Source organism: Phalacrocorax carbo, chromosome 16, assembly GCF_963921805.1.
Source record: "Phalacrocorax carbo chromosome 16, bPhaCar2.1, whole genome shotgun sequence".
Taxonomy (NCBI): Eukaryota; Metazoa; Chordata; class Aves; order Suliformes; family Phalacrocoracidae; genus Phalacrocorax; species Phalacrocorax carbo.
In genome coordinates, this window is record NC_087528.1 from 6,159,947 (window position 1) to 6,174,235 (window position 14,289).

The following is a 14,289-nucleotide window of genomic DNA, read 5'->3' on the forward strand; positions in this document are numbered from 1 at the left end:
AGAAGAGAAAAAGTAAGACTCACCAAAAGATAACGCAGGCTATAACATAATATCCCTCTTTTTCTCAAAATAATCCCATATACCAGCAGAAGCAAAGTCAAGAAGATTTAATAATGCTTTGGGATATAAGTGCTTTCTCCCAGCTCTCTAGTGTGTTGGTGTGGTAAAGAATCTCTAATATGGTTAATTTACTTTGTGCCATTGACATATGCTTGTCATGCAAGGATAACTACTTCTCTCACTGCACCACGAAAGGACAGTATTTGCATGTTATCACTGTTCTACAAATAAAGAAAATTATAGAAATTAAAGTTTATTCAAAGTCACACAATAAACCACCTTAAAAGCCAAGCCTGGCCTGGCAGATACCTTTGGCAGCCTCACTGGAAACTGGAAGATATAAACTTTCCTCTCCCCAGGCAAGTTTACGATTGAAAGAGACAATTCATAGACTCCAGCCCTCTGCTACTGCAGGCAGTGAATGTCAAGTAATCCTCTGATAAAATAAGCACACATCACCTGAAAAGCATATTAAGATTGGATGACTCTTCCTGCAACTTCATATATGTAGAAAGGCTTATACCCTGCCACAGGGATATGAATTTTGGCAGTTTTGATCTCTTTGGTTTTTATTGCAATACACCACTATTATTACTTGCTTGCATGAAAGCAGCGCTTGGAGATGCTAATCAGGATCATGTGCTCTGCAAACATCAGGAACAGCTAACCCTGGGCATCAGCCTAAATCCCCGATTCTGTGAGGGATGGCCCTCGGCAGATCTGGCTGCTGGGACAAATCCAGTGTCTGTAACGGAGCTCTTCATTGGGACAAAGCTCCTTTCAAGGCCACAAGACAAGACTGAGCCCTAAGCAGAACAAGGAAAAAAAAGAAAACTCCTAATATCCTTTGTTTGTACAAGAGGAAGACATGGTTTAAAGGAGCAGCTTTGCTGACCATGTCTTTGTGATGCTCTCGCATATGGGATCTCAGATAAAAGCTCTTGTGATACAAGAAGCAATTTCAATATCCGCCTTTTCATCAAGTAAGGGAGATCCAAATCAGGCCCCAAACGGAAAACACTAGTTTTCTTATATTTTAAACCAACAGGTTGTTGGCAGCCTGTCTGAAAAATGTATCATTTGAAACAACAGATGAAATTTTGTTCCAAAGCAATTTGTTTCTTTGGGTACAAACCCGCCGTTCAGGCAGGGAGTGTTTTCTCAGCGCTGCAGTCCCAGGCTTCGGGGAGTGAACAGTACTTTTCCCGAAAGAAAGAGCGGCAGATTCATCAGCAGGCTCCTGAGCCCTCTGCTGGCTCCCACAGCTGAAAGCACCCGCTCGCCCCAATCAACTACATGCGATATGAAATTGTCAGGACCTGAAGGGGGCATCTTAAAATAATATAAGGGAACGAAACCAAGGCCCCTCTGCACCCCTGCAAGAAAATGCTTACAGTCAATGAGCTGGAGACATGCTCCTCTACTTCTATTTTTTAATCTTTTTAAAATTACACGTGGCTCTCAATTTGGTAATTTCTTTTTTCATATGGTAGATTTTCAAGGAGAACATCAGGCACCTCCTGTTCGCTCAGGTGGGCTTCTGTGCCATCTGCTCCAGGTAGGTGGCTAATGCAGGCAGCAGCTTATCAGACCGTATGTCAGCTGTGAGTGATCCATGGTGACGGGAAGGTGACAATCCCGGTTACCCCACCACTAGTGCTGAGCTATCTCAGTGCATTAGCCTGGACGCTGTTATGTGTGAAGAGAGAACCCTGTTGCAAACCATGTGTAAGAAAACATAGGAAAAAGGCATCTGCAAAATGCTGGAGAATGACCAGGCAGGCTCAATGCAAGTACACGGACCCAAGTGGAATGGGCTAATGTCCTTATTAAATTATCAAAACTGTACCAAAGGTCCGTATTTCCCATCAGCTCAGCCACCGACCGTTTGCTCATGAGCATGGCAAAAAAATCTTTTCACATTTAGCATGTGAATTCCTTTTGCTGTTTTTTGGCTTACGGTCCTAGTGGAAATATAGTGGGAATTTCAAAGCTGGCAAACATGTACTGGGAGTTTTGAAAAAAGGAAACAATGCTAATCCAAACCAAAACATTTCACAGATGATCCATTAAGAGCTTCCCAAAATACTACTCCAACATGTTTCAATTATGACTTTGCCTCAGGCATATCATTTTGTCGTCTTCTTAGTACTATTTAAAAAATTTTCCAGAGCTACTGGGCACGGAAATAAAATCAGCTAAACATGGTCAAGCCATTACAGATGGTACCTGTGCCACCAAGTTTTTGATGGGACAGCAAGACATCTTTACGAAATAAACCCTGAAAGAGCTAGTACTTATTACCCGTCTTCAAGAACTAGCTGCTGTGTCTATATTCCATGTTATTCAATTAATCCTGAAGTATAAACCTAAACCAAAATATCTCTTATAAGCTTCATGGAAGTTTCTACACTCAACAGAAATGTCACAACTCATCACCAATAACTCATGTTGATGGAAAGCCTTTAACCTTGCCCTTTTATTACAGAACTTAACCCAGAATATGGGGCAAGACAAAAGTATTGCAGAAACTCAACTAAGGACTTCTCGTTGTGACTAAAGGATTAGGAAAATGTCTTCAAATATCATAATTGCTTTATATTAAACTACAGAAAATCTAGAAAATGAGTGAACGTCATGCCTTATTGCAAGCAATGGGTGAAGACACAGGGAAACAAATATTTGCTTACAAAATTTAGTAAAGATTTGGAGCAAATACATGTGAAACGTGCTGGGCTCAGTGTGCATGTGGAGACAACCTCATTTACCCATATGCTGTGGCCATTTCCAGGGGGCTTCTGGCATCTGAGTGGGCCTTCAGCTCACCCTCTGGTTGAATATTTCGTTGGCTGCACCCACTGGAGTTGCTTAATGACGTTATATACAGTGCGATGACTTGCAAACTTTCTTCACACAGAGCAATGTTAATTTCTTGTTACGACCCACATGGGAAATAACTTGCTGAACAGTCACTTTGCTAGAAAAACACTTTTCCTCAGCTTTTTGAATACCCCAACATGTGGGACTGTTTTTTCAGGAAAAGAACGATTTATATATTTCAGATACTTCAGGTAGGGAACTACAAACTGAAACTACTGTTAAAATACAGTCAAGGAGAGGAGCACAATAAAAATAAATATACTAGAGAAAACATTACTGATGCTTTTTAATTTGCATAAATGAAATGTAAAAGCGCACACCGTTTCTTTCACTGTCACCTCTGCATCCAGGATCCCCCATGATTAATAGCTTTACTGTTTATTAGAAAGGAAGCAAATCTGCTTGAGGCTTATGCTCTGTTAAGGCCAACTTAAGCACTAAAATTAGGACAGGTTTTGGATAGAAGTGATTTCCAGAGCTCCTGGGAATGCTGTTTCAACAACAGGATTAAGCACAGAGGAATAAAGAGACCCAGGGCTCTCTTGGCTAGATAAACCGTGTGTAAGGAGAACAATTTGTGATGTAGAGCTTTGCACACACACAACTGAAGAGCTGGGCACTGGACGTGAGACACACGCGCAGATCCAGGCACCCAGATGTGATACCACAGAGAGATGCCTTGTTCCCTAAAGCCGACACTGTTAAACAGTGTCTTGCGCAGAACCACCATTTTTCTCTTGAAGCTCTGGCCTTATAAATAGCCCAAGAAATATATTTTCTCAGGCGCTTATCTAAACAAACTCAGTTTCTTGAAGAGGAGGTGGTTTTCTTACAGCTGGATATGGCTAGAAAAAAGGAGTAATATGGAAAATACCTGGACCAGACAGAGAGGTAGATCTGAAAGGAGGAAGAGCTAACCAGAACCACAGCCTACTGGCTCTGACGTAGAGGAAAATATATTTCATAGAAAGCAGTTCTAAAAGATTTACTTAAAATGTTCCGTACTATTTTAGGATCACTCATCCTTACAGCATTACAAATATCACAGTTCAAACCATTTTATTGATTTTAAACATTAGGTTGTTGGTTTTTTTTAACCATAGCAGGAATGCCTTAGGTTGCTTAAAATTGTCCACAAACTCTTCTACAATGAAGAAGTACTTTTATTCAGATTATTCTAATGCAGGGTTCAATGACTGATAATACTTATAAATCTTCTTTTACCAGTTGTAGAGGCAAAGCACAAAAACAGGTATTCTAATTTCTGTGTATCCACAGCCAGTGTATTCTCATAAGGTCAAGAACAGGAAACGTTTTAACATGTTCTCACTGAGCTCTACCGTGAGTTTTATATCTGATACACCTTGGATATTGCAGAGAGAAAAAGTCATGCAACCAACACACCCTTCCAGATTCCCGCAGCAAAACCAGCTTTGCAACTACAGAAGGGATGTTAATTCAAATGATCCATAAAAGTTTATTGAAACAGAGCAATGATATTTTGCCTCTTCTGACCATGACTAAAGTTGAAAATAGCAGGATCCTACTTGAAGCCACCTTTATTTTTTACGGATGTTAAAACTTGCTGAAGTTGAAGGCGGCATTCCAGGCACTGGATTAATTTTCAATTTACATTCAGACTGCTTGGCTTAATACCTTTGCTAAAAACACAATATTGTTACAATGAAGCCAGCTTGCAGCAAAGAAACCAGGAAAACAGTATGTTAAAGATAAATTAGTCTGCACTGGGAGCAGAAGAGTTAATCTTGAAAGAAAACAAGACATGCACATCATCTTACTTCCTCTGGGTTGGACGCACCTTATCTCGGCCAGTTCTTTTACCCTGAAACCACAGGTGAGACATACTTTATCTATTCAGCCAAATGTACTTCCTCATGGAGTGTTACGGAAGTTGCAGTGTCTTACACTGGAGGGTCCCCTGGAACTTGGTAGGTGCTTTTTGGGAAAGAGAGCTCAGGTTTTGCAGTAAAAATGTTTTCAATTTAGTTTTAATCTAAGTGTGACAATTGTACTTTTAACTAGATACGAAAAAAAAAGTCATCTTCAAAACCTAATGAGAGATGTGATGCAAAGAAGAAAAAGAAGTGATTCAGGGAATCGTAACCCATCATTGCACTCAATTTTCAATCACAGCAAATATTCTTATTGAGCCTTTTCAAAACTTTCTGACTCTTTACTATGAAGACAATCTAATAGGACAAAACAATAAATCTGAACGTTAGCATTTCTGTCTTCTAGTTATTAACTACAGTTCAGAAACTTAAAAATCACAGAGCAAAAATACTGAATTGATAATTTTTCCCATTTGCCAATAAATAAAATTTGTGAAGAATTAAAAGAAAATCTACAAAACTCACATTCCCACCCTCAATCTCTTTAGGGCAATGAGCTACATGTCACGTTGGCGCTTTAACCTCCTGTATCACTCACCTTCATTAATTCTCTTCTGCCGCTGTTTGCGACATTCAGCTCAGTAAGACTGCGTGTGTTCCCATATGGGAAATGAACGCCGGGCTCCCAAACTGCCCAGACGTGCTGCCACACCCCTCCAAGCACAGCTTCAGAAGGGCGAAACCCACATCATTTCCCATGAAAAAATATTCAAGCCAACAAAAGGCCTTGCAACACGCAGTTCACTAGAGGATGTATTTCTTGGTTGTCAAGGCAACTCGCTCTTAGCAAGTTCACAGATGCCCAGTGGGGAGATCTATTGGCAACAAATTTTCAAGAGGAGAAAGCGATAAATGAAAAACTGTTTAACAGATCCGCTGAATTCCCATCACATGTGCGGAGGTATATACACATACAGCACATGCAGCTTCTGTTTGGAAACAGCACGCTTATCACCACATTTCATCTCTTACTCATTGGCTCCACTGACACCTACCGGGAAATGAAATCAAGACCGTTGTTCCCAGCAGCGGAGCCTCCTTGAGACTCACAGCTCTGCTTCGCATTGCACACCAGCATCCTCTCCCCTCCTCTGTAGCAGATTCCACCTAGCACCGACTGCTTTGCCCACGCAGTCGCGTTCAGCCGTGAACAGCAAACGAATGATGTGACAACAGAGCAGCACTAGCCTCAGCCAGCATTGCAAAAAATCACAGTTTCCATAGCACGAAGGTCAGCAGTCTAAGGAGTGACTGAGCAGGCTTGCTGCAGGCTTTATCTTGTGTCCCAAGACTTTCTTGAGATCCGTGGAGCAGGAATGTCCTCCTGCCAGGATTCAACTCCTCTGCAAAACTCTAACAAAAAATCCCTGCTTCTCACACTGCAACAAGTTCTCACCAGTTCTTTGCTAGACCCCAATGTGCTCCTCAAATGTCACCAGGCGATGGAACAAGCCATCTCACGCTAGCCTGCCTTGTTCCTTATGTTTCTGTTCCTAATCCTTAAATTAATCTAAACCCACAGCCAAGCTGCAGGTAACACTTTGCCTCTGCATATCACTTAAAGAAATGGCAAAATAGATGGTGAGAAGCGAGGAAAGGAACAGTCTGAACAGTAACGCTCAGGTTGCACTGTTACAGCCCAGGAGGCTTTGGCTGCAAGTGTGAAATTAATGCTCAGGTAAGTTTATCGCTACCTGGACTCTACACAACAAGCATCAGAGCAGCTCAGATCTCAGACAAATTGTAGATGTCCCTGACAGAACTGGCAAAACTCCTACTAAGGACATAAAAAAAGAGAAACTGAGATAATTTATCAGAGTCTCAAGGAAGGACAAAAAGCCCTACTCAGGATTCCAGTCATGAAAGCTCAGTGGGGATTTTGATCCACAGGTTGAGCCATTAGCAAGCTTCTAATAAAGTAAATAAATCCAATAAATTTCAAGTCAAAATCTGGAGGAAAAAAACTCCCATTCACTGATTCTCCATCATTGTGGCAGCTTGTTTCTTACATTATTGCATTTCCAATTCCATGTAATTGTAGATGTTATGAAGGACTATCAATTTCCTAGTTTATACAACTTAATTACCAGGATGCTGAGAATTTGCAATGAGAAGAGTCCATTTCTAAGCCCCAGCAGGACCTAATACTTCACCAGAGTGAGTTTTAAGCTTAATACCATAACCTAATGCAAGCTTATAATTCATTAGCAGAGAGTTTTGTAGTCATGGAAACAACAGAGGAAGGAGAAAGTTAGAGCCTAAGCTCCAGATGATTTAGCAGCCCAGCAGCTCTACCCAGAGAAGGGACGGCACGAGCGTCACAGATTGGTCCAGCCTAAGCTCATGTCCTTGCTGTTGCAACTCAAGAGAGGGAAGGAACTTCCTTGGCCATTCTACCTGTTTCCTTACAAAACATGTGCTGAGCAATCTGGGGAGATGCTTTTGCATTAAATTCCTGTGAAACAGAACAAAAGACAGTTTCTGGCCCTTGTGCTTATTTTCTTGGCTTAACAAATTCTTATGAAGAAGAAGGCAACACATGGCTTCTTCCCATCTTACTGTGCATTCTCATCGATTCTTAACTCTCCTTTCAAGCACAACTAAGTAATGAACTAAATTACAGAAATGTATCGCACCAATGAACGACTACGCACATATCTGTGCATATAGAAAGGAGCACGCTGGATTTGACTGCAGCACACGGAAGATGCCTACACGAGACACGGCAATTCAGCAAGACACACCTGTGCCAGACACACAGTACCACAGACACTGCCAAGGATTCACGAGGTTTACACAGATCAATTTTCAGCCACGTATTCCTCGGTAAAATTGCATTCTAGCAAAACTTTACAGCGAGGAGAACACTGAAAACAGGCAAATAAGCAGAAAGCTGCACTCATATTTATTTTCATGATGGCGATGTCACTATGGCGAACTATGATACAATTAGTAAAAAATACAATACATAAAAATGAAGTAAAATGCATTTTTACTTCATTAGCTAAAAGTTGTTGAAAAAATAGAAAAAATTTCTTATAATTCCCATTGCTACTAAAAAGGCATGAAAGCAAACAGGATGTTTCATAAAAATATAAATAGGGAGCATGATAAAACTCTACCTGTGAGTTAAATAAAATATGGACTATTTTATGTCTTTACTTTACTTTTCCCCTCATTTCCTCTCCTCCTCCCCTTAAACGTGTGTCATATTTACCCTTTTGGTTAGTAATAGTAGATGTATTTAAAGGATTTGCCTGGAAAAAAAATTGTGCCATATGTGAAAAGGATTGAAAATGCCTCTTTGCAGAAAGCGTGTCCAAGAACACAGGAAATCCTCTCCTGAAGCCCACCTACGTGCTGTACTGCTTTGCTCTTCACATAGGAATGATGATATCAGGGTGTACATGAAATAATTTGAGTTACACATAAAAGAGGAGAAAGCAGCGTGCCCCACAAAGAGTTCTGGATGACCAGTAAAACTGAGTTATTCTGTCTAATGCTAGCAAGAGCTGTGTGTTTGGAACCCATGCCTCTTCTAACGCCTTGTAGGTTCACAACATCCGTGAAACAGTTTTACTTGGTGACTCGGAGATTTCCATGGGGGACCTTTTCTCTCACCTAGCATATAAAGTTGAGCATGATGGAGGCAGGTAATTACTGAAGCCATGGGGCACCTGAAGATAGAGATGAACTGAGCAATACAAAGGTGAGCAGAGGCAGTACTGGCTTTTAGAGCTGCAAATTATTAAATATTTTGATGAGGGGAGAAATTATCAGTGCCAGTTAAAAAAATCTTGAATAAAGGGCTGTATGAAAAACGCTATACTGAATTTTATCAAAATAGCAGCTTAATTTAATGGGTTTGTATCTTTTTAAATATATTCATACAAACAATTTGCATTATTTCATTTCTTTCAGGACTTGCTTTGGGACCTGTTCTGTGTTCTGTACTGACCCCTTGTGGTTTCTAACTCCGAGCAGAAATTATTTTCTCAAGCCGAACATGACACTGAATGGATGTTTACTTAGGATAAAGGCAGTAAGAGAATCCTGAAGGACAATACAACAGTTTAATACACCATACAGCATCTCAACAGAGCTGCTTATTCTGGGGGGTTTATAATCACATTCCCTATTAAGATTTTTGTTTAACTTTTTTGTGTTGCTGCATAGAAGTAAAAATGACTAAAGTACTTGAATAGGTGGTTTCTAAAAAATCCCCAAATTAGCCAGGCACAAGGTTAAGCATAGAAAACGTAGACATTGAAGTCAAATGGCTATGGAGGACAGCAGTTTGAAAAGGGGTATGTCTATCCTGAGAACAGGAGTTTCAGGGGATATTGCCCTGGACAATGGATGTCTGGCTGTGAGCAGTGAAATCTGGAGAGGGAAGAGCTTCCAGTTACCCATTTGGCACTGTCAACATGTTTAATCTGTTTAATAATCCTGTGGCCACCTGAGTCTACTTTGTTTTCTGCCTTTATTGCCAAACACACTATCCCCTGCAACAGAGCAGTATCTAACTAGATGAAATGTAATTAAAGCAGCTGCCTAGGAATAATATTCAAGAATTCTTGCAGAAATATCTTGTGATAGCTGTAATAAAAAACCCAAACAGCAAATATGATGCTAGAGCAGCAAATCCCTAAGTGCCAAAAAAAGAATTGCTTTTATATATGCTCCTTCATTTTTTAATTATGCAAATTACTGCTAATTTTCAATAATAAAAAAACCTAGAGTGTAGAATATGCTTTGAAGCATAAAACTCATTACAATATGGACAAAAATAATAAAATTCTATTCTAAAATAATCGTTAAAGACTTCAGTTCTACTTGATCTTAGCACAAATCCCTGTGATCAAATGCAACAGCTGTGAAAAGCTGCAGACTAGAACTGATTTTAAAACCTTGGGATTCTGTATCCAAGTCTTAACACGCTATGGAATTATTTAACACACAAATACACACACACACAAAGACGAAGGTGTTTCTGCATGCTGTTGTGAAAATAATCTATTTAAATATACGCCTTGCTGGCAGAACAAAAGCAGCATAAATGAGTGATCCTTCTCAGTATCTGATAATTTCATAAACAAGTATTTCTGCTGTTTGACCTTGTTCACAGCATTCTCAAATTTGCTATGATATTATAAAATCATTTTGCTGCATTTTACTGGTTTCCAGCTCAGAAGTGTTACATTATCATCAGGAACACAGCCTTCCTTCTTCATCTGCTCCTGCTGTTTCCTTTCAGTTCCAATCTTGTGAACTTGGGAACAACCTCCCCAGCAGTCCCACGTAAACTGATTACTTACAAATTTATTTCCAAAGACATGCTAACGTCAGTGGTGATTAGCTTGCAGAATGCAGCATGCAGTGACGCTCCTGAGCTTAGGCTAGTGATGCTAAGTCAGTGTCAGCAGCAAGCAGAACTGGGATTTGTAACAATTTAGAGAGAAAAGACAGACAATAAAGAAGGAAGCATTTTTTCCATGAAAAAATTGAATTCTTGAGTCTCCTCTTCACATCAGAACAGACCGCCAACTGTCTTTGCTGGAATTCATGTTTACAATTCACAAGGACTAAGCGTGAATTTTGCCTATGAAGCAGCAGCTGTAGGGAACTGTTCAGCTCTTTTTTTAGGTGCACTCCTATGGTGAAAACAGGAATTGACCAAGGACTTTTGTCAGTTTATATCAGTGCACTTCAAGGTCTGGATTTTACAATAAAGTGACAACATGATGTCAGACGTAACTTCGTATTTATCCCAGATGCATTTTTTCAGGCTGCTTTTCCTCTGGTTTAAAATACATTTAAACAGAGAAACTTGCAACTTCCCTGCATTAAACAAGTTTCATCAATGACACCACCATATGATTTTATTTTCAAATAAGAGGTGCAAAGGATTGAGGAAGGGCAGTCCTCTTCTGTACAGGCTTTTCTGAGGTAAAGATACCAGATAAAAAATCAAGGTCAAGGAAAAATAAGTTACTGACTGCATGACAAATGATTACTGCATTAGGAAATATCTGGCAATGACAAATGGTCTTATTCTTTGTTTTTCCGGTTCAGTATTGAAACATTTGGTAAAATCATGCATTAATAATATAAAGAACTCTTCAAAAATAAAATTTTAGTTTTAAATTAAGTCTTTCAAGCTTTGAGCTATAACATGTAATGTGCTGTAGGTCAATTTAAATTGTAAAAATACTATCTGAAGATGATAATGGCTTCAATAGCCTTTGATAGATTGTTAAAAGAGTTTACAGCACAGGAGCTTCAAATTTTACTTTAAATTGTAACTTAGGCAGTACATGAAACAGAAAGTGTGATTTGTGTCAATAACCTTTGCCCTAATAAAGAAGGTTAACCTGTTAGCATAACATGCAAATAAGAAGTCCACACATGTATGTTCTCAGTGCCGATACGTATCTTTTATGGCAATAATTCAGTGATGGGGTGATGAATGAAAGAAGTAAAATGGGAAGTAAACAGGTGAATTGGTATTTCAGGTATCAGAGCGTCTGTGCATATGGGTAATACCTCTTATGATATAGTATACTCCAACTAACGTATAGCAAGATATGTAGTATATTATATCATAAAACATGCATGCTGTATCATATACATTTATCTATTTAAATACACAGTGAACATGAGCGTTGTTTGATCTGTGGAAGTTACTTAAAGTTCCATGAGTGTCTTTCAAATTAAAGATGCACCATTTTCCAGGAGAAGGTGGCATTCATTTAACTAATTCCTTCAAAAGGAAAGGCACGCTGCATCTGCTGAGGCTTGATGACCCCTTTTTTGTAAGTAAACTTCTAATCTGGGGAGTACTTTGTGACAAATCATGGGAGAATCATACCTGAATTTTTTTTAACCATTAGAAAATCTTAAACTGGGGAAAAAACAAGTGCATCCTTAAAACACAGTGAGAATGAAACTATTTTAATAAACTTCAAACATTGGTAAAGACAGTTGTGTGAAGAGAAAGGTGTAGGAGAACACCAAGGAGAAAACTACCTTGAAGAAGTGGATATTTACATGACAGTCCTGGAAGAGACAGGAGAGGGAGAAACACTGCTTGGTTAGTAAAGGGCTTGCAAAGCAAAGCAGCAACAATTAGTAGCAGAAGTAAACAAATAAAGACACAGCAGTGAGAATACAGAAACGGACACATCTGTTATGCAGGGAAAAATCACAAAAAATAAACTGTGGTGTTATCGCCCTGACAGTAAGGAGCGCGGTACAGCACAGCACAATGAAGGACAGGTCTTCACGCCACTGCTCTTAGACGTTAACCTCGGTCTTGTACATAACACACACACGCTTCATGCGTGAAACGTTCCTCATGTTGTTCAACCATTGCAATGTATAAAGCTAAATGTATGTATAGATGAGTGTTGTCTGGGCTCTTAACGACTACTGAGCACTGCAGAGAGGTGACAGCACAGAAGTGTGGTTTTGGTTTTTTTTTCCTTTGTTTTGAGACACATTCAACCTTTATATAAGGGATAAAGAAATCCCTGCTGTCAGTATGATTTTCTACATACGTTCTTCACCTTAAATCATAACACATAGACTAAGAAAAGCCTTACAGAAATCACAAGCTGATATGAACTGAGACCAGAGATGTGTGTCATCTGGTTAAGAAATTTCAAGTTCTCTAGTTTCAGATATGGTGAGAGGATGGGAAACCTCCACATAACTGCATATGGGAATTCCCCATACTGAACTATAGCACAGAACAGATGGAGTCATCTAACAGCATCTCTATAATGCTGCAAACTATTCTCTAATGATTAAATATGCACAATTTAAAAATAGGAATGAGTGCCACGGCCAAAAAAAGCAGCTCTTCTTTTTATATCTCTATATACATACCGAGCATGGATTGATGTGCCAGTGGTATTTTGGCTGGTCATGATTTCGGTATAGCTTAGTGTTTGTTTCCTGGAAAGTAAATTTAATCTTTTCATTTACAATTTGAAGTTGCAAGGTTATTTCTCTTTTCCATGTCACCTTTGCTGAACCGCCTGAAGTTACAGTTATTGCTTCAAAATGGGAATGCATACTGGTTAGATACAGCTATGACAGAGATTGTATCTTTTATTTATAAAATCTATGAAAAAAAGAGTAAAGTAACTGCAGTGTAACAGCTCTGGGGCAAAAACTTCACCATCCTTCAAAGACTTAAAAGAAATGTTGCCTTCACAGCCCTTACAGAACTTTAAAAAGAGACCAGAAGAACTTAACTCACAAATTAAAATTACAGGCTCCTCCACAGTTTTTTTTTTTTTTTTGGAATGAAAATATCATATTTAATTAGAAAACTCATTGGGTTCTTAAGAAGCTACTAAACCAGTCCCTGGAGTCTTCTGCTAAGGCCCTGGCTATGCAACTGCAGCATATTTACCCAGCCTCCAGCTCAGAATTAAAATTGCTCTAGGATGTCCTGGCCATTGATTAAAGGGAAGAAAGAAAATGACCTTTTGACCTACAACTGTTGTGAATATCAAAAAAATGACAGATTAATGCAGAAAGTATTGTCCTCTCCTTTCTAATAAAGCAGCCAGAAACTGCTTAAAAAAAATAAAACTGAAGTGAGTGTTAAAGATCTAAGAAATGCAGTACCTGCAGTGAAACACACTGGAATTATTTACTGATGTCAAAAAGGGACTAATAAATAAATGAAAGAGGTTTCTTCAGCATTAGACTATAACGACATCGAAACTCACCAGAAAACTTTAATCGTGCCTTGAAATCTACGGACATTTTCAAATGCTGTTTAACACCAGCTGTACTGCTGCAGAGATCGTGTAAATAAATATTAGCTCTGTATGCAACAGATCCACACACAGGCTGAGATAGGTTACTTGCCCGTAAATTCACATCTGCCCAAGGATTAACACACAAGTTTGGTCAAACGAAACACTGCCCTGCATACTGGAGGAGTTTAGGAGCACATTAGAAGCAGAAATATCTACAGCTCCTGCGTCACTGGAGAGGTTCTAGGTATTTATAACCAAGCCTGACGGCCAAGCACCACATTGTCCCTGTTCTTCTATTTAAAATGGTAAGGCATTTTAAAAGACATTTTATTTAGGAGTATAATAATGGTTATGTTTAGAAGCACTGAGGTGTCACCAAAATATCACCACCCACTGTACACTTCCGATTTTCAGATGCAATATCTACCCTGTTCTGAAGCCTGTTCCCTCTCTCCTTATGTTTCGATCTGTTTAGTCTGCAAAAGGAAACGACAGGTCTAGCTTCTGCATAGCCTTCACCAGCGATTCCACTGGCACAGAGCAGCTGATAACGTAACTCGTGTAACGGCAACCTGAGAAGAGCCAAAGCAACAGCACGGGGTGCCCAGCCCCCCCAGCTACAGTCCTTGGGAAACACTGCAAAGCCGGGCCACGTCACT

General features: G+C 39.5%; 1 protein-coding gene across 3 annotated transcripts in view; it reads right to left on the reverse strand.

Moving 5' to 3' along the window:
• PRKCA (protein kinase C alpha) overlaps positions 1-14,289 on the reverse strand; it is a 163,933-nt gene that overhangs the window by 30,346 nt on the left and 119,298 nt on the right. The window lies entirely within an intron of this gene.